Genomic DNA, 20,781 nt, shown 5'->3' with positions numbered 1-20,781 from the left:
GGTGGGTGGGTGTGTTTCTCTGCGTGTGGAAGGGTGTGTGTGTATCTCAGTGCCTGCTTAGAGAAAGGAGTTGGATTATTAGGGCTTTTGAAGAAGGGCTGGGGTGGGTTTTCTCCCCCCCCCTCACAGAAGTGGTGTGGTGGGGGGAGGGAGGGAGAGGGCGAGAGAAGAAGCGGAGGAGGAGGAGGTCCAGGCGCAGAAGTGTGTTGAGGCGCTGGCGGGGGTTTTCCAAAGCCCGGGGTTGTTGTTGAGGAAACAGGAGAAGTTGGGGAGTGAAATGGGAGCCAAATCCCCCATTAATGTTGAAACAGAGGACATTTGCTGCCGTGAGGGAAGAAGCGAGAGGAGGAGTGGGGGAGACCCAACCAAGTCCAGCTTCTGGACGGACTCCTTTGTGGAGCAGGAGAAGAAGAATGGGAGGAGTTAGAGGGATTTAAAATAGGGGGGAATTGGGGGCAGTGGAAGGGACGTGAATGGGGTCAGAGGTAGGGATGGGGTGGTAGTGATGGTGGTAGTAAGGTGAAACGAGGGGCAGAGGTACTTGCTCACCCACATTTTGTGGGTTTTTTTGTTGTTGTGTGGTAAAGATGGAGCAGCAGTGACTCCTGCTCCTGGAGTTTTTGTCAAGCTACTGCTGCTGTTGCTTTGTACAGTATCAGGGTGGAGAATGGAGGCTGCTTTCGGTGAGGTGGATTGGCATCTGGGAAGTGTTTTTTCCTCGCTTCCACCTTATATATACAGAATAATACCAACACGAACCAGCCTGACGTGATAGTTGTGAAGCACCGCACAAATGCTGAATACTATTATTACTTTGGGTGGGTATTCATTTCCTGCTTTTATAGTCTGAGCCTGGGTTTGTTTTCTTGTTTAGCTGAAGTGTATACTGTATAAGGTGGCAGCGTTACAGTGGCATACATTAGAATATTTTGGTGAAATGTTTAGCACTTTTGTGTGTGTAAGTTTGCACATTATGCAGGCCTCCTTTTAAAAGTGGGAATCTGTACTTTCTTGTCTCAGTCTTTAATAATAATAATAATTGCATGCGGCCAAGTCGGTTCTGACTTCTGACAACCTTTTCCATCATTTTCTAGGTAGAAGTTACACAGGTTTATTATTCCCTCCTCAGGGTGCCCTCAGACTGTGCTGCTTGTCTAGGGATACACAAGTTGGCTATTTTAGGATGCACTTGATGCCATTTCAGATTATATGCAGAGGCAATACTAGGTGGACTCTGTAGGACGTTTGGGCCAATTATGGCTTTCTTAAGTAGTACATCTGTATGATATTTGTTTATTTACTTATGAAGCTTATATACCACCTGATTTAGTGAGACCACTACTTGCGATGGTTTATGTAACATGAAACCACATTTATATAAAACCAACAAAAATGTAATACTCCTAATCTCATAATGAATCAAAGAATATTAACTAAGAATACCTTCTTAATTTATTAGTGATTGATATGCTGATGAGAGTTTTTGGGGTATGCTAAATTGGGGCTAGGGCATTTTCTTAAACATTGTTTCAGAGATGGAGGCAGCCATTTACTTTATTGGGAGCTTCATGTGTTTATTATGGAAGGACAATGCTGGGTATTCTAATTTCAAGAGGGTGAGTGATATTGGTATAATATTGTAACAGCTACTGTTCCTAACACTGAAACATGCAAAAGAGAACATTGAAAACATCTTTAAGTGCAATTGAATCCTCTTGAATTCATCTTGCAAGGGTTGTCATTACAGATAGGGATATTTGTATTTGTGTGTGAGTAGCTGGATCTAATGAGGGCCTGATCCCAGGGATCCAACCGTCCACTCATGCGTCCTGCTGCAGTGCCGATCCCACTCATTCTTCCAATGGCATCCAGAGCTCCCCTCTCTTCCTACCTGGCTGGCCATTTAGCAACTGTGCAGGGAGATTTGTCCTCCTGCCCCCTGCCTGGAGTGGCCAGCTGAGCAGGAAGAATGAGTGAACAGGTGCCCCGGCAGGGAGCTGGACCATTGTTAGGTCCAGCTGCGCAGGGATATGTGTATTCATATATGAATACAAATATCCCCATCTCGAGTTGTCATGATGTTTCACTTCAACAACTTGACACCATGGGTTTAAATGTATATTTTGGGCTTCCTGTGAAAGGGAAAATGAGGTGAAAGGAAAGCTGTAAACATTGCTTTGAACATTCTTTAGTTCTGCTCCTAACTATTTATTTATATGAACATACTAAAGTAATCTTGTTTCTCTTTTTCCTACATTGTGTGTGTCCACCATAGAGAGGATAATTAAAGCTTTTCTAGAAAACGGGGGACTTTGAGATATACTCATGTTACTTGAGTGATCATCGTACTCCTGGGTGCTGGGGAACTCAGTATGAATAAGCAGTACAATTTTAAAGTGTGCATAATCCCTAATCACCTTTATGTAAATATCTGACTGTTTACTTTTGTTCATGTAGAAACAGTTTCTGTGCTCTTTAGGGAACTGAAGGGCAAACAAGTCTGTGTCTAAGTCAGTCTTGTAAGTTTTACTCTTGGCTATAGAACTTGAAGATCTTGTACTTCTTTATTTTGGCAATGTAAATTACATCAATGTGTAAGTGGCTGTATATCTGTCTATTCAGAAGATAAATTATGCCAGCAGGTGGGTACATAGTAAGGATGTAATGAATCATTTCAGATTTTCTCATCTTTTTAATGGGAAAGTGTCTAGATGCATCAAGATACATTGTCAGAAAATAGTCAACTGGTGCAAAACAATTTTCTCCTTCACAAGAGAACCCTCTTCGGGTTCTTCACACTTCTTCAGTCAGAAGCAGCTTTGGCAAAATAAATACTGTATATCTGTATATACTATAGTATAAGCCTAGTTTTTCAGCACTTTTTGTGCTGAAAAAGCATCCCCTTGGCTTATACTCGAGTCAGTGTCAAAATTACATGTTCTTCCCTGCAGTGTGGGTGTTCTCCAGACTCCCCCACTCATCTACAGGCGCTTGCAACCTCTGTGGGTGGTCCAATGACACAGGTTAAGTACACTGCATTTCCGCTTCCAGGACACTCCCATTCTCCTCTTTCTGCATATTCTATGTACCCACCTTCCTCCTCCCACCTTCCTCCTCTGTCTCCCTCCATCTTGTTACGGAGCAGTAGAGCAGTAGATAAGCGCAGCATCCAGTATGAGTCCTCCCTCCACAGGCAGTGAAGTGTGTCTTGCAGCTCAGAAGGGCAGCATCTTCAAAAACATTTAACCTACTGATGCCTCAATTAATGTAATTTTATTGGTATCTATTTTTATTTTTGAAATTTACCAGTAGCTGCTGCATTTTCCACCCTCGGCTTGTACTCAAGTCATTAAGTTTTCCCAGTTTTTTGTGGTAAAATTGGGTGCCTCGGCTTATATTCGGGTCGGCTTATACTCAAGTATATATGGTAAAACATCTTTTCGTGTGTCCAAATACGTTGTGTTTCATGTTTTAAAACTTGGGTTTTGTACAAAATACAATGCTTTTTTGTTTTGTTTTTGCAAAGTATAAGGTTTTTAGTTCTAAGTATGATTTTGCGGGACAAAATCCATGATTTTTTGTTGCCAATATAAAAATGCTGAAATGCAAAATAAATGAATCACAAAAATGCTGTAATTTTGTTCAGTGGAAAGCAAATTTCTGAAATACCGTATTCTAAGTATAGGCTGCTCCTGATTAGAAGCTGCACCCTTAAAGTTTGGTGCTATTTTAAAAAATAAATTCACAACATCCTGATTGTAGGACTCACACCTAGTTTAAAGACTTACATTAGGGGGGAAAGTGCAGCCTGTACTCAGGACAATACAGTAATTGTTTCCACCTGCACAAATGAAATAAGCAGAGATTTACTTCCCTAGTATGTACTGGTCAATTGTTGATGTTTACCGATTGGAATAATCAGGAACTAGGAACAGGGCCTGTATCTGTTCCAAAGAGTCCCTAGTGGTAGTCCTTTGCTTTTTTTTTCATGAAGGACAAGTTATACACTTCAAGCCAACGTTGTGCTCTGCACATTTAACTGTAGATGACTCTGTCTCCATCAACAGGTAACATGTGGCCCTTTCCATACATACAGTACCTGTTTTTATGAGTATTAGCAGACACGTGGAACATAGTTGTAGGAAGCGAGGTGAGTGCAGCTTCTTATCATCAGGGAGTAAGTGTGGTGAGTCACAATGTGGTTTGGTGGTTTTTGTAGATTTTGGGCCAAGACACTATCCCTCCCTTCTTGTATCAAGCTCTAATAACTAGCCTTGGGCTTGTTATTAAATAAAGTGATAAATTCATGTAAGTGGGTTATTTCTGGACCTGTCTTTATACATACGTAGGAAATATGACATATGTTGCAATAAATGGAGTGTGGGATATTTATCTATTGATTTCCATTTGAAATCAATAGACATGTGCATATCTTTAGGATTGGGATAACTTTTGCATATCAGTTATATATAACATGTTCTATGGAATAGAATATAAACCAGTACAGAAAGTAGCGTAAGATTTTTTGGTCTTCTTTCTAGGCAGTGTTTTGCGCATTCCTGTGAATTGTTGCAAGGGAATACAGTGCTAAGAATAATAAGAAATATTGAAATGTATTAGATAATTGATTTTTTTAAAAAAGCACTGTTTATTAATGTAAAATAATAAATAAATTGGAAATAAAACAATTTCTGATTTATAGCTAACTCAATGAGAACCAAGATATTTCTTTAATGTTTAAGAGGTACATGTATGATGCTCTTCCTCCTATAGGAAATTACCAAAACTGGACATCATACTAAATCATGGTTCTTGCTTATACAAATAGGCTTAAACTTCTCCTGGAATTGTACATTCCCTTTCTGCTATATGACCAAGAGGAAGAGACCAGAATCTTCTGTATTTAGAATCAAACCAAAATGTTTATCGGATTTCATCATAGTAACTGCCCCATGTGTTTAGTGAAGGCTCTTTTCCGTAGCATGTGATCTTGCACTTAAGTTTTTGTAATTGGTCATTGGGAGGTAAACATAGGCTTAATTTGCAAGTTTGATTGATGAGGTGTATATCTCAGGAATCCCATTGTGACTGTGAAAATGTGTCAGTTTTATGTGAGGGATATGCATTTCCTTTAGCATTTCATTTGAATCTGAATTAATCTTAGCTTTTTATTTCTGAACCAAGAGTTATAGTTAACATTAACTGTGATTAGTTTACATATAAGTTTGTAACTAGTCAGAAGATTCCTAGCACTTATTAGAATAGAATAACACTTTATTGTCATTGCATGTGCAACAAAACCACCAGAGTGCTATCCAGACAATGTATCACTCATTTAGCTAAAACTACAATCTCATAGATTGTAGATCAATGAGAGAACATGTGCTTTGAACATTCCGGGTCCCAGGTTTTGATTCCAGTATTTCCTGCTGGCTCTGGAATCCCCACCACCCACTTGAAACACTGCTGGACAGTGTCTATTACACTAGAATAAACAAACCACTGTGTTGAACCAGTGACTCAGCACAGTGGCTAAAATGCTGTTGCGCAGTGTAAGCAAGTGTGTAATTTCCAGTCCATTCCTAGCTGGCAAATAAAGTGTCCTAGTTATGATTCTTGAGAGGGGGTGCACACACACTTGTTGTGTGCACCTGTACCACCAAGAACCACACTGTGAACTTTTTATCTGCTAGCTAAGAAGTGATTACATCTCATGAGAAGAGGAGACTCCCTGGAAAAGACCCTGATGTTGGGAAAATGTGAAGGCAAAAGGAGAAGGGGATGACAGAGGACGAGATGGTTGGACGGTGTCATCGAAACTACCAACATGAATTTGACCCAACTCCGGGAGGCAGTGGAAGACAGAAGGGCCTGGCGTGCTCTGGTCCATGGGGTCACAACTTAACGACTAAACAAAAAACAACAACAAAGAAGTGATTGAAAGTTATTAATTTTGTTATGCTAAGCAACAGGATTTCAGCCAGTAAAAGGGAGCTTTCTGTGTTCGTGAGACTAACTCATACTGGTATTGCATAGCTGAAATGTTAAGCGTATTACCAAAAATAAAAGGAAAAAGTATAAAATATTTTTTTCTAAAAACATTTAACTATAGTCAATGATTTTGATTTCAAATTATGTTCAAAAACTAGACCAGAAGCCAGGAAAATAAGTGTGTTGACGGAAAAAGTCCTGTCAGCCAATTCTGGAACAGGTAATTTCCTTCTCCCTGCATCAAGGCATCCCGTTCTCTTCCTCCTCCACTCATTCCTCTGTGCCACCTGAAACCAGCTCTGCTCTGGAGGTTTTCCAGCTCTTTCAGTTAACCTTTTAACTTCAGATTGCACTAAAATCTCATATGCAGTTTCAGCTAGAAAATGAAAAACAATATAGGATGATATATAAAATCATGAAAACAAATGAATGCAATAGTTTAAAACTACTTCAGACATAGAGTAGTATCACTCTTCGATAATCCTGGAGTAGAGTTCATTCACAATGCTGGTCTATGCCAGAGGTAAACATGATATACTTGTTAAATAAACAGAAGTCAAATTGGGTGTGCACTCAGGAATGCAGCCAACAGCTCAGTAGCAATTTGTCACTGCAACTTCCATAGTTTCCCTTACACAAGTGTCAGTTGTCAGTACAGTTCTGGCCACTGGTGTCCCATCTCCTTAGCATGAAATATTTCCTCATTTTAATAAACATCTGATTAACACTTGGATTCTGTGGAGAGTGTTAGCCATGATTATTACAACTTATCCATTGGCCCAGTTTTCTAGTGTGGTATGAGGACTTTTTTAAAAAAGAAATTATGATCATGATAACATCTAAAGATAAAAGAAATTGGGGTACTTTCTCATTCAGCAAACCTGAATCTACGAACAAGCATCCATTTTATGTAATGCCGTTCTATTGATCTAGGTTTCTTTTTCAGATTTAATTACCGGTACATTTAATCATCTTGTCATGCATTATTCTCTAATGTTTCACTGCATATTTGAGCAGATAACTCGTCTTTATGTGAAGCCCACCATTTACCTTTTATATTGATATAATCTTGCAGTCTTTCCAAAGCTACCAAGTACTGAATTTTGTACTTCTGTGAACCAAGTGAGAAGTAATTGGAACAAAACATCAAAATTGACAGTAGACTGATATTTTGAATTTTAAGTGCCAGTATTGAAGTTTAGATGACCCCCTTAGAGAAGAACTAGGATAAAAAGCAGATTTATAACTGCCAACATAAGATTGGGGGACCAGATGAAAAAAGATTGAATTTTTTTCAATTATTGCTTAAACATACTGTATATTTGTAGAATTGTGGCTTACAGAGGCTGGTAGGATGAAGAGCTGCTTGTAAAAGTGGACCAGATTTGTTTTTGTGTGCTGAGTGTCACCTATAGCCATACTGTTCTTACAGTAGTTTTAGAAGAGGCAGCTGTGTTAGTCTGCGCTAGGATATCAGGCAAAACCAAATAAAAAATAAAGAAGACTAAAACATTCTGTCACTTTAAAGAGTAATTGCTATATTTTAATGTGAGCTTTCATGGACAAGTCAACTTCTTCAGACCTCTTCTTACAAGCTTTCCCACAAAGGTTGATAGTATTGATCCAGTGGAACTCTCTGTCACAGCACCTTTCTTCCAGCTGAACCAATGGACATGGTCTACAATGCTGGAAAATCCATTGGTATTTGGTTGTTGTTTTTTGGTGCAGATACCTGCAGTGCGCTAGAAGAAACTAGTGGTCATCTGCCAATGCAGTGTTGACAAAAATATTCACATTCTGAACACCAGAGATTGAAAACTTTCTACAGAGGCACAATGTAGATATTTTAAACAATGGCAATGTGCACTTTAGATTGGCATATCCAATGAATGGCCCACTTGAAGCTGTATAGATAATGTAGGTTGTTAGGTCATCACCTCATGGCAGTGCTGATATGTTCAAATGTACCAGGCATGACTTCAGCCTACCTCTTGTCACATTCCTCTGCCAGTCTCTTTGCCCCACTTTGCATGGCAAGGGGGAGAACAGAGTGGAGGCATGAAGTTTACTGGCTGCAGCGTCTATTCCTTGAAAGGCATAAGCTCTATTTCAAGGGGACAATCACATAATCAGATAATGCTCTCCAATTATTTGGATGTAATTTCCCCATCAGCAGTGTAGAAGACTGTTGTATTATGTGGCGTACTTAACACAAATGACTAGAAACTTTTCTAATGGCAGTTTGTATATTTGTTACATTAAACATCTGCATGTCTTCTGCCACGTTTGACTGCCTGTTTGACCAAGTACTCAGACAACATGTGCCTACAAATATTAACACCTTGAGTTGAAATCAACAATGAGAAGCTGGGCCTTCTGTGTGTGGCACCTTCCTTATGAAATGCATTGCTGCAGGAATTACACCAGGAACCCTCCCTCCGTGCTTTCAAACCAACAACTAAAAACAGCTTTTCAAGAAAGCCTTTGTGGAGATTCTTCTCCATTGAATGTGTAGAGGATAAAGAAGAGTTGTTATTGCTGGTCAGTTTTTTGCTGCCTGTCTTGTTTGATTTTTTCCCAATCTTTCTTTGATTCCCCCCATCTTAATATTTTAGAATGTGTTTTATGATTTTTGCTTTACTTTCTGTACACTGCCCAGAGTAGCATTTGCTAGGTATAAAATTGAGCGAGTGAATGAACGAATGAATATACAGTATATTTTTTCATTCTGCTTTTCCTCAGAGATACTGGTGGCAGCGCATGTCCTTTTTTGCCTATGCCATCTGATTGAAGTTCCACAAGAACAAAAACATTTACCAACAGATGAACATGCTGCATAAGACCATTATTAAGATAATTGGAGTACTCAAAAAAATAAAATAAAATATATTTATAACAGAATTAAATGTTCAAGAAAAACTCAAATGAAATACTTGTGGATCTCTTAAGGTCTCTGAAATATTCTTAATAGGGTTTTGAAGTAGTTATTCCTTTATTTATCTGGTGGTTAATAAAGTCACACCTTAATGTTTGGGTGGTATTTTATTTACTGTTGGATTGGTGCTAGGAGGTTTGTGATCATTTTTATAATAATTTGAAAGTGTTACCAAGCAAGGATCTAGAAATATTTCTTCTATATTTATTTCCAGGATGGAATTCTTGGAAATCCACCCTGGATATAAATAAAGTACTTTTACTACCGTTAACTCATGATACATGAGTCAGTATGTCATGTACTTACAGATGTCCAAGTTACATATGGTGGTATTACAATTGATACCTTGCTATAAATTGTTCAAGGATCATTTTCATTTCTGGTTAATAAGAAGCGAATACTGTACTCAGGGAATGATCCAGAAATAGAAGCTAGAACAGTCAGTGTTCTAGCAGACAGCTGAGCAGAGCAATACATTTTGTTCTTTTTAACACCTACACTTAATCCATTTGGGGGAACGACTGAAATAAATGATAGCATATTTTATATCTGTAGGCTGATCAGTCTGTGTGTCTCCATCCTAAATAAACTAAGAAACCTTATGACAAAGCTAAAATGCATTGGAAGGCATAAAAGATTTAGTGCCCATATTTTAATTTCATTAGAAGGTAAAATATAATGGATTGTCTAAAGTGGTGCCTCTGTGTTAGTGTCTGTAAACCATTACCTTGCGTACAAAGCTTAGCCCGTGAGTTCAGTTGCATCCTCTGGGAGGCTACTCCTTGTAGGGAGATTCTCAGGAACAGTGTTGCTTATTGCAGTGGCTGCAGTAGGTGGTTGGATTGATGAGAAGAATCACTTGCCCTTTGTGAGCCACGACCAGATATTTTTGCTGAGTTTGTTCAACTGCTACTGTAACTAATAATAATTTTAAAAAGGAGATGGAGTTGCAGGTATAACTTCACCACTTGAGTAATTATGTGAAGTGTGAATTTCCTGAGCCAGTTTTGTGGAATGGTTACTCAGAGGACTTAAAGTATCTTCTTAATTTACAGCCCACTTTTATATTTGTGCTGAATTACAATCTGCAAGAAATTATTCAGGCACAAAAGACTGTCTCAGGGGTTTTCTGCGAGGGTCTTCTTTGCCTGTCTGGTACGTGCAAGACCCAACTCTTTGTCTCGTCAATGGCATAGACCCCAGCAATCAAGCCCTGTGAGGAGTGGTTGAGAAAGTTTAGTATGTTTTGGCTGGAGAAGCAGATTAAGAGGTGGTGCGATGCCAGTCTTTAAACATCTGAAGGGCCGCAAATAGAAGATATTACAAATTCTTTTTCTCTGATCCAGAACATGGGACTCAAACTGCTAAATTTAAATTACAAAAAAATACAACTTACATTTTGACTACACGTTAAAAAGGACTTTCTGATATTAAGAGCTGTTTGACCGTGCAGTAGATCGTCTGAAAAAGTGGCATTCTCTTTTCTTCAGTTATTGAAACATAGGCTAGATCACTGTATTTCAGGGATGCTTTGACTGTGGAATCTCCTCATTGGTACTGTAAGTTGGAGTAGAAGAATGTTAGATCCCCTTCCACCTCTATTGTTCCATGATTCTAACTACATCTGATTTTTAAGTCTTGTTATATAGATTGTTAGTGTGGTAAGGTTGACTGTGGTTAGAATTGGGGCTGCTGCTTAAACCAGAATCTAAAATCATTGTTTAAAGTTGGTTTTAGATTATGGTTATATAGAATTCCTCATAAGCTCTCCCCACAGTTGCGAAAGTCTTAACTTAGGCTAGAATTGCATGGTTAATATTGATTTTATGTACTGGGAAGAATTTATACCAGATTGAAGTGATGAGGATAGAGGTTCCTGCTGCATGTTCTGCTTTCTTACAGAAGGCTAATAAGTTTAAGGCTGCAGTTCCAAGCTCAGGGAATAAGTCCAATTGTGAGTTTATTATGAGTGCTTTATAACTAGAAAACCCTGGAGAGATTCACCATCAGTTGGAATTAACTTGACATCATGCAATTGTATTATGTAACATGCATATGGCTGCAGAAGTGTTAGTTATGCCCTGTGAGTGACACTTCCATCTTACTGAGTCAAAATTGAGTTTTAGACAGGCAAGTATCTTTTTCAGAGAAAAGACATGTAAGCCCAGGTCATAGAAATTGTTCCAAAATATGTGTACTTTTTTCTCTTAGAAATTAATTATATCTCTTTCTAATTAAAGTTCTACAGTTGTGAAAACAGAGCCAAAGAGTTTTGTTTTATTTGACATTGTTTCACTCCTTTTTTTAAAAGCGAGCAGGTAAAATACTTTTAATTTAATTATATTTGCAGGTATTATGTTGTAACCATAAACTGATACAGTAGTATTGTATCTCTCACACTGATAACACAGAAGAAAATGCATAACGCACAGAGTGGGGAAGAAAAAGTACAGATAGTTAAAAATGATTGTTCTAGGTAAAATAAATGGGGAAAACAGCGTGGAAAAATGAAGAACCTGGGAGACTGGTTGGGATGTAGCTCATTGTTTTGAGCTGCTGTATCTGAAATCTTAAGAGTACTTATTCTTAGCTGTGTTGCACACATGAAGATGTAAACTAGTATAAGGCACCCTGTAGTACTTTCAGGGGTACACACACACACACACACACACACACACACACACACAGAGAGAGAGAGAGAGTGGTGCCTCACTTAACGAGCGCTTCGTTTAACGATGTTCCCTATGGGCGATTTTCGTTTAGCGATGTTGGGACCATGCTTCGCATAACGATTAAATTTTGGGGTCCCCTGTTTCGCTTAACGATGGTTTAAACAGCCTCATGTTTGAAATCATAAAGTGCACTTAATAAACCCTTTGTTAACCAAATTTGACTTTGTTCTGACTCTTTTTTAATTTGTTGTTGAATTTTTCCCCCATTGAGATGCATTGAATAGGTTTCAATGCATTTCAATTGGGGAACTCCGTTTCCCTTAGCGATGTTTCCTATGGCGATTTTCACTTAAGGACGGCAGTCTGTTCCTATTGGAATGGATTATCCGGTTTTCAATGCATTTCAATGGGAAACCGCGTTTCACTTAGCAATGTTTTCACTTAGCGATGAATTTTTTGGAACCAATAATTGTTAAGCGAGGCACCACTCTCTGTGTGTGTGTGTGTGTGTGTGTGTGTGTGTGTGTGTGTGTGTGTGTGTGTGTGTGTGTGTACTATGTATGTATGTATGTACGTACGCACGCACACACACACCTTTTAAAATGTGTTAGAATGCTGTTCCCACCAGCAGCAGCTATTGAGGCTGGTATCCATGGATGTTGGAGATGTAATCCAAAATGTCTGAGGATGTTCAGTTGGGATAGGCGGTATATAAAGAGTAAATTACCCTTTCCATCCAGCATATAAAGAGTAAATTACCCTTTCCATCCAGCAGTGTGAAATTTTCTGTCTTCGTATTTGTTAGCTTTTATGCTCATCTTTGATCCCCAGCCATTTCATGAAAAGCCAATACAGTACTGCAGTTGAAAAAACTTGCTTATGAAGAGAGCTGTAATTTGCTTTTGACTTTTTTGATTTTTTTAAAAGTCATTCCATATAGGCCTCTTGAATATATTCTTTTGAAACTGATCATTGATGTCTGAAATGACCAGATTATTATGATGTCCATTTTGTGAAGCAATACATTTTCATGTGTAGCTATAACTGTGGGTTTAATGTTACTAAAAGTCAGATACCTTTATGCTTCTGTCGTTAAAATATAGTGGTCTATCATCTCCTTTAGGTATGCTTAAAAAATCTGGTGCACATATATGCATACCTTAACAGAAAATAACCAGAACTGGAAAAATTATTCACTGACATGTGAAAAATTTATTTAGAGGACTTGGAGGACAGAAGCATGTTTGCAGTACACTATAGTGGCCTGTGTCAGAATTTCACAGTGGAATACACTTGATAGCTGGAAGATCAAAATATGTGTATCGTAAATGATAATTTTTAAAAAATATAATAAATTGCACCATTATCAAGTGAGGCAATGCTATTTTTTGTTTTCCAAATGTATTTCATTTCATTCTCATCAGCATCCTCTGAAATTAACTCTTTGATTTCTGCATTATTGCAGGATTAAATTGGAGCAGTCATCACATAATTGCCAGTAAAATCATACAGATTAAATGTCTGTAAAATGATATTTGGAATTTGTCTTTGCTCATTTATTTGGCATGGTACTGGCATGCAAAGAAAAGAAAATGAAAAAGAACTCGTCTTTAGGGTGTGGTTGTTCACCTTACATTGAGCCAAATGATGTTCTGTGCACCAGATGTGAAAGATAACCTACTTTCCTGTCCTTTATCTTAAAAGTCCACGTAGCATTAATAAATGAGAAGAGGGAAGTTTGGGATAGGGTAGTGTTAGCAATCTGAGTCTTGCCTGCTTGAAACAACAAATGCACTGTGTATCTTGTTTCCTAACATTCACTCCTGTGAATAACAGTGTCTGTTCAAACAGTGCCGCCAAACATAATGGATATTTATGTAAGTAGGAATTTGTGCATTTTGGCTAAAGTAGGAATAATTCACCACAGTCATGCTTTTTCAGTGGCACCCCATGTATGTTAGTGGCCAAGTTTATATAGAATGCTTCAGAGTCATCTGATGAGAGCGAGAATCAAGTTAGTGAAAGTAGCAATTGAAAGTAAATCATTTTAATAACCTCCGGCTTTGTTACATTAGGTTGCTTTGCTGATCAGAGTCATGTGTCAAATATGAAGAACTCTGCTGACTAGATCTCTTTAGGAGTCCCTGATGCCTGCCATTGTGAAACTCAAATGTGTAATCTTTATGATGAGTGCTTGCTTTGTGAAATTTCTTCCTGGCAAGAAATTTCTATTTTGAAGCTCTTCCTTCTAATAGTATGTAATTTGATTGTCATTTATTGATTTTTGTCATGTAGAAAATATTAACTAAATCAAGGATTGTCTCACTTCATCATGAATCCTTATCTGCCTTGGAAATGGGAATATAAATTACTGCAAGAATAAAAATCACCTTTTTTAAAAAGCTGTTGAAACAGAGCTGTACCTCTGGCACATGAAAACCTTTCTTGCTGGCATTTAAACCAAAATGATAGTTGCTATGTCATCTTTCTAATACAGTTTTTTGAACAATGTGCTTCTACTGATATTTCCCTATGTAAGTATGAATGAAACAACTTCTAATGTTTTCCACTGACCTTTTGTTTTGGTCCACCATTTTCGTATTAACCTATGTGGTATACTTACTCAATGTTTTTTTGAAAAGCACATACCAGTCCGAAGCCTTCTGAAACTCCGCTGCCTCCGCTGCGGCCGGGGCGAACGGCCAAGCGCTGGGCCATTTCTAGTCTCCCGCTGCTCTGCTGCCTCCGCCGCGGCTGGGGGCGAGCGGCCAGGTGCCCGGCCAGCTCTAGCCTCCTGGCGCTGGGTGAGCACTGCCTCCAATCACGGCAGTGGGGGACCCTAGGGAGGTCTCCAATGGCGACGGGGAAGCTCCCAGGGCTTCTCCGCCGCCATTGGAGACCTCCTGGGGTCCCCCACCATTGTGATCGGCGCCTTCAGGCTTTTCCAGGAAGTAGACCGGGCCTACCAGGGGAGGGCTTCCTCCAGTAGGCCCGGTCTCTCCAGGAAAGCCTGGTAGACTTCCCTGGTGGTGGAGAAGCCCTGGGAGACCTCCCGGGGGGGGTCTCTGCTGCCCCGATATGCGCCTTCAGAGCTCTCAAAGGGCTTCCTCCAATGTCGGGCTCCGAAGGCAAAAAGGCAGGGAGAAAGGGCGGGAAATTTTGTTCATAGGTTGAGGTTCCGTTCACAAGTCAATGCCAATTTTTTCCAACGGAGCGGTTCATAAGTTGAAATGTTTGTAACTAAGGCCGTTCGTAAGTCGAGGGTTGACTGCATTGTGAACATTGTTCCTAAATTTATTCAGAAATGAACTATGAAGGATTGTTGTTGCTGCTGAAGTAGCTGATTCAGCAGCCATAATTTTCCAGTATTTTATAATTTGCTTTACTGCCCTATTCAGTTACTTCTTACCTAGTTCTCAGCAACATGCTTAGCAAGGAGTGCCATGCCCTCTCTTAGCGTTCTACTCTGAAGTGTTTATGATACTTAACTGTTTCAACATTTTTGGTCCACTTTGCTTAGTCTAAAAATGGTTCATCCATTTTTTTCCTTCTCTTTTTCTCTCCTTCCCCATAGAAGTGATGTCTTTACAGTACAGGTGAGCCAACTGCAGCCCCCTCCATCATTTTTGTGTACTCCAATATGTCCAAGGAAAAAGTTTTCTTTCTTTGCAAATAATGGCTTATTTCTGTTCCTGGGAAATCCAAGAACGATAGTGGTTAGATCCATGAGCTTGGAGGAGGTCCCCTAAAGCCGCACCCCACTCGAAATAGACATGGTCTTCTGGGCACTTCCAGTTTACTCCCACACCCATGACAGTAGACAGCCATTTTGGTGGTTGCTGAGTCTTACAGAGGGAGTTGGGACACAAATTTGATTCACAAGTCCTCTGAGCATGCCCACTACTGTTTTACAGGGATTGCCAAGGCATTATTTTGCCAAATATTTGTACAACTGTTCTGCTTTGAAATATTCAGTACAGAATTCTACTTGCTGTTTTAACCTAATCTTTTTGTGCTCAAAGCTGGACTGTTTTCAGTCATACATTTTAATTAAAATGGTTTATAGCTAACTAATATAGTACTAGGAAAAATGACTAGGAGCTGCTCAAGGCCTCATAGTCACATAGTACTTCATGGTACTGTTGCCACATGTCTTTAATCCATCTGATTTTTACTCTTGCAGTAATTTGTATTCCCATTTCCAAGGCAGATAAGGATTCATGATGAAGTGAGACAATCCAAGTGGCTTCTGGACCATTCAGTTGGATGAATGTAGGTTTTCTTAATTTGAGTTCAGGCCTGAATTTGGAAATAGATTTTCTATGGAAGAACACATTTCAAGAGAAAGATCAGGGAGAGCAGTCTTGTTAGTAACCATGTGTGAGACGCTAGGCGAGGGGATAGAAGCCCTTGCCGGAGTGTTGTCCTCCCTCAGGAAAGAACAGTAGGCGCAAACAGACCCGCTTGCATCACCCGTCGAGACGGTACAACGGGGAGTGGACACCCGGGAGCTAGAACGGGGTTTGGCTAAAATAACTATAGCCACTCAAACTGAGTGGGAAATGGCAGGAACAGAAGAAAGGGGCAGAACCACTGTGGAGGCGGGAACAGGGGATATAAAAGGAGCAAGGGACAATATACCAGGGGGTTGGGAGTTAATATGGGTGGAAGATCCCTGGACCGGAAAGTGTGAAAAGGTCCGGGTTCCCAGGGAGGAGGCAGACTACAGAAGAAGGAGAGGCCTGCCTCCACGACCTTCGTATTGGGGGGAATCAGAGGCCCGTGAGTGGTGCCGTAGGTTAAGAGAAGAGAAGGAAGCCAGGGAGAGGGAGGAAAGGGAGAGAAGAGCATGGAGGCTGGAGGAAGCCCGGTGGAGAGGGTTACTGTGGGACCGTGCGCTCCCTTACGAAGAGATGAGGACCCCTTTGATCCCAAGGGGAGAGACGAGGAGACTATATCGCTGATAGACCCAGGAACGGACTCTTTGGATTTGGAGGACAATAAATCCTTTATCCAAGGGTCCCTGGAATTACTTGGAGTTTAATCCCTTTAACAAAGACGTTTGGATGCCCTTGTGGGACCCGTTGTTCACGAGAGACGATGTTAGAGTCAGAAGCTAATGACCTACTGGTTGTTGTGGGTTTTCGGGCTCTTAGGCCGTGTTCTGAAGGTTGTTCTTCCTAACGTTTCGCCAGTCTCTGTGGCTGGCATCTTCAGAGGACAGCACTCTGTGCTCTAGTGTAGTTTGCTTGGGAGTGTTCAACGTTCCGATAAAACCCCATTTTGATTTTGCAACTCATGAGCCTCTAGTGTCTATGTCAAAGCCAGAAGAGACTCCATTTGAACCCTCACACCACGTGAATTCCTTTTGCAACTTTCTGTATTATTAATACGTACAGTGGTGCCTCGCTTAATAATTACCTTGTTAAACGATGAATCTGCTTGACGATTAGGTTTTTGCTATCGCTTTTGCGATCACAAAACGATGTTTCAGTGGGAAAAACTGCTTTACGATGACCGGTCCCCTGCTTCGGGAACAGATTTTTCGCTTTACGACGATCAGAAAACAGCTCATTGTCGAGTTTCAAAATGGCCGCCCGCTGTGCAAAATGGCTCCCCGCTGTGTTAGGGACGGATTCTTCGCTTTACAGGCACCCAAAAATGGCCACCCTGTGGAGGATCTTCGCTGGACGAGCAGGTATTTCACCCACTGGAACGCATTGAATGGTTTTCAATACATTTCAATGGGCTTTTTTATTTCGCTTGACGGCGATTTCGCTCTACAGCAATTTCGCTGGAACGGATTAACGTCGTCAAGCGAGGCACCACTGTATATAGCCTTCTGTGTAAGCTGTCTGATTTTAGATATGGAAGCACTATATTGTGGTGGTGCCTTCACCCAAAGATCTCCTGAGTAATAGCATTTCATTTAAAGAAACAACCCTCACAGAGATGGTTGACTGGCATTTACTTATATTTGTACAATGGATAGAATAATTTTTAAAGAAAATAAATCATTTTGTGAGTATTTTGAAGTTCTTAGACAGTTAAAGGTTTAAAGCCCATCTCTGAAACATTGTATTGATCTGTTTCTGCTATGATGTTTTGCATGGTAATGGTATTTTTATTATTCATTAGCAAAATACTGTTTTTTAGCCTAAGCAAAGTCATAAGTTTTGATTTGTTCCTCAGTAGTAAATAAAGGCCCACATGCCATCTCAGGATCATAAGCACATGGAACGGACTGAAAGTTACAACTTTGCTTATATTAGTATGATTTAGGCCATTGTAGTTTTTTGTATTTTATTGCATGCTATCCATGGAGTAGCGTAAAATACCGGTACCTTGAATGAATAATAAACACATTCAGCAAGATTACTTAGTTGAAAATCAAAATGGATATGCTATACTTATAGAAATGTTAAACTTTAGTTCCTAAATAACTGGTTTTGATTAGTTATAGTTCACTTGAGAATTGATTGAGCAAATATTTGTTCCAGAAACGTTGGAAGAATCCATTAAGTTGGAAGTTAACCCTCCCTGTGGTTGTAAGGATTTGGTTTCTTCTCATCCAAGAAGGATCTCCAAAAACATGGACTTCTTATCACTTTAAGGGTATATCTATATCTTAATCTTGGTAGCTTTTACTCTCATTTGTAGGATGCAAAACAGAAGATTTTATGTGGGAACTGTTTGAGGATAGTTAATCATTGCCTCAGTTTCCTTAATCTATCGGGATAGTCATAAACGGATGTTGTTTGAGTTTCTTTCTCACATCACACCTGACAACTTTTGCGAGCAGCAAAAATGCATAATGCTAGTAATGTGCTGTCACTAATTCTTTATTTTACCTTTTTGTGCTAATATTCATGAGTCTGTTGGTGCAGGTTAATCTGCCCCCTCCCCTAGGTGTCAGTCTGCAGTGCTGAAAATGTAACTGTACTTTATTTTCTAATGATTGAATCAGATGTTACAAGCCCTGGTTGCACTTTTAAAATAGTAATTTCAAAAGGCAAGTTATTCTGAAAACACCGGTGTAGGGTCTGAAAGTGAAAAAGAAAGATAGGAAAATTGGCACATCCTAGTAATCAGTAATAAACAAAATAGAAAGCTGAGTGAATTACTTGAATCAGTACGAATCAGAAACCCATCACATGGTATGATTGTAGATTTAGCTTTTCAAGCAAATGACAGCCCACAACATAGGACAGCGGCAGAGAAACTTTTAGAGTGATTACATCATAACATGTATTTTGTTCTACCTGCTGCTCTGGGAAGGAGAAGGAGAAATGGAACCACACTTTCCAGAAGTAACTGTACCAGTCTATGGCAGAGTAGCGCTTGTGGATGTCACATTGCTTGCATGGAGGCACACTTACTGTCTGCCCTTCATTGTTTTTTTTAATTAATTTTCAGTGGGAATAGGATTTGGAGTAGGGGGGTAGAGAGTAAGGGGAGTAGCTATGGGTAGGGGAAAGGTGAAGGTAAAATACAGTGGTGCCTCGCAAGACGATTTTAATTTGTTCCGTGGAAATCACTGTCTTGCAAAAACATCTTCTTGCAAAACGCGGTTCCCCGTAGGAATGCATTGAAATCTATTTAATGCGTTCCAATGGGGGGGGGGGAGAATCACTGTCTTGCGAAAATCGTCCATAGAAAACATTGTCTTGCAAAACGTAGTTCCCCATAGGAATGCATTGAAATCTACCATATTGGGGAAAAGCAATCACCTCACCTGCACTGTCTTTGGAAATGCAGTGGGTCTCAGATGGCCTTCCCCCTCTTTCTCTCTCCAGCAGCAAAGAAAGAGGGTGAAAGGAGTCAAAGCAGCCCCCTGGTTCCTGATTATGGTGATTCCTTTTCCCTGATCCTTTGCCACTGGGGGGAAAGCAATACAAGACATTAACAGGACTTGCTGCCTTTGAAATAGGTCCTGATGAGGGAAAAAGATGAAAAGGATTGTAGAAAGACCAGGGAAAGCACAAATGCAATCCCCCATTACCACAAATTATGCAGTTGAGTTCCCCACATTTGGGGAAATCACAGGGATCAGTACACCTGAAGTGCAATGGATGAGCCTCACCCTGGGAAAACCACTTTCATGATGATGGTATTTCCCCTGCAAGGTATGATTTGGAGTGGCCCTTGCACCTCCTACCCCCTTCTGTGTCCTGCACCCCCAAGGCATGGTGACCCCCTGGCTGCACCTCCCACTCAGAACAGGGCTGCACAGCCCCAGTCCTGCCAGAGGCCAAGAGAGCTCCTCAGTGTTTTGGGGTGCCCCGCGGGACCCCCATCAGGGGCTGGGTGTGCCTCCTACAATCCTCTAGTGCAGTGATCCCCAACCTTGGGCCTCCAGATGTTCTTGTCCTGCAACTCCCAGAAGCCTTCACCACCACCTCTGCTGGCCAAAATTTCTGGGAGTTGAAGTCCAAGAACATCTGGAGGCCCAAGGTTGGAGACCACTGCTTGAGGACCTCTCTTGGCCTCTGACAAGACTGGGGCTGTGCAGCCCTGTTCTTCAAAATGGCCGCCCACTGTTTAAAATGGCTCCCCGCTGTGTTTTAGGATGGATTCCTTGCTTTACAGGCACTGAAAATGGCCGCCCTATGGAGGATCTTTGCTGGATGCTGAGGTATTTCACCCATTGGAACGCATTGAACTGGTTTTCAATGCATTTCAATGGGCTTTTTCATTTCGCTTGACGAGGATTTCGCTTAACAGCAATTTGAACGGAACGAATTATCCTTGTCAAGCGAGGCACCACTGTACTGCCCTTCAATGTTCATGTGGGTAAAATCCATACATTGTTATTTCTGTTCGCTATAGATATGGTACTAGCACATTCCACAACATACCATAATTGAAAGCCAAACTATACAGTGGTGCCTCGCATAGTGAGGTTAATCCGGAACGGATTAACCCTCGCTATGGGAAACATCGCTGTGCGGAATGAAAAAAGCCATAGAAATGCATTGAACTTCGTTCAATGCGTTCCTATGGCTTGAAAACTCACTGCTGTGCGAAGTTCTTCCATAGCGCCGCCATTTTCGTGCCCTCGGTAAGCGAGGGCAGGGCGCGAAAATGCGGCGCGGACCTTCCGGCGGCTATTTTGGAACCTCCAATCAGCTGTTCTCCCCGCTTCGTTATGCGATATTCGCTAAGCGAATCGCTTAGCGAATA

The 20,781-nt window shown here is 40.5% G+C and overlaps 1 protein-coding gene and 1 non-coding gene across 5 annotated transcripts in view; one reads left to right on the top strand and one right to left on the bottom strand.

The window, feature by feature from the left end:
• The window catches only part of NCK2 (NCK adaptor protein 2), a 91,099-nt gene that overhangs the window by 1,060 nt on the left and 69,258 nt on the right, over nucleotides 1-20,781 (top strand). The window contains exon 1 of one of the 4 annotated variants that reach the window (XM_078391474.1): nucleotides 68-818. The exons of the other annotated variants lie outside the window; for them this stretch is intronic. The gene's annotated coding sequence lies outside the window, so the exon portion shown is untranslated. Of the gene's footprint in view, nucleotides 1-67; nucleotides 819-20,781 lie in introns of those variants that run through there. 4 annotated transcript variants of the gene reach the window in all.
• Nucleotides 19,569-19,732, bottom strand: LOC140706296 (U1 spliceosomal RNA). Its single transcript, XR_012085936.2, has one exon. It is a non-coding gene; the product is annotated as a U1 spliceosomal RNA (small nuclear RNA).

The sequence above is a fragment of the Pogona vitticeps genome, chromosome 3, assembly GCF_051106095.1.
Source record: "Pogona vitticeps strain Pit_001003342236 chromosome 3, PviZW2.1, whole genome shotgun sequence".
Classification (NCBI taxonomy): Eukaryota; Metazoa; Chordata; class Lepidosauria; order Squamata; family Agamidae; genus Pogona; species Pogona vitticeps.
Note: the sequence above shows the minus strand (reverse complement) of the source record. Positions and strands in the feature narration are given on the sequence as shown.